At 40.8% G+C, this 544-nt stretch overlaps 1 long non-coding RNA gene across 1 annotated transcript in view; it reads right to left on the reverse strand.

The window, feature by feature from the left end:
• The window catches only part of LOC118326405, a 22,356-nt gene that overhangs the window by 15,178 nt on the left and 6,634 nt on the right, over positions 1-544 (reverse strand). The gene's annotated exons all lie outside the window — the stretch shown is intronic.

Here is a 544-nt window from a genome sequence, read left to right on the forward strand (position 1 = left end):
ATTATCTTGGATCTAGAAAGGGCCTTTTCACGATTTATTTGGCACAATAAAAAACCCAGAATCAGAATTAAGACTCTACAACTGCCAGTGGAACAAGGGGGCTTAGCCCTACCCAATCTGAGATTTTATAACTGGGCCTGCCACACCCGAATAGTCTGGGACTGGCTCCAGTCTCATTTAAAATCTGAAGCAGGTATTATTTTCCTCTCCCTACTCCCTGCTGAGCAAACTCACAAATTATGGAAAAAAGAGGTCGCCAGACATTAAGCGTAACCCTATTATTTACAACACTATCAGAGTCTGGCGAGACATTACAAAGCATTTTGGGGAAAACGCTTCATCCTTTGCATTAACGCCTGTGACTAGGAATGATGAGTTCGCCCCAGGAATTAATAATAGTGTGTTTGATAGTTGGCATAAGAAAGGAATCAGGCTTATTCGGGATGTATATCAGGGTAATACACTGATGTCCTTTCAACAGCTTCAACAAAAATACAACATTGCATCTGAACACTTTTATGGGTATCTTCAACTCCGTAGTTTT

Source organism: Morone saxatilis, unplaced genomic scaffold (assembly GCF_004916995.1).
Source record: "Morone saxatilis isolate NCDOM2014 unplaced genomic scaffold, NCSU_SB_2.0 Contig17, whole genome shotgun sequence".
NCBI classification, from domain to species: domain Eukaryota; kingdom Metazoa; phylum Chordata; class Actinopteri; family Moronidae; genus Morone; species Morone saxatilis.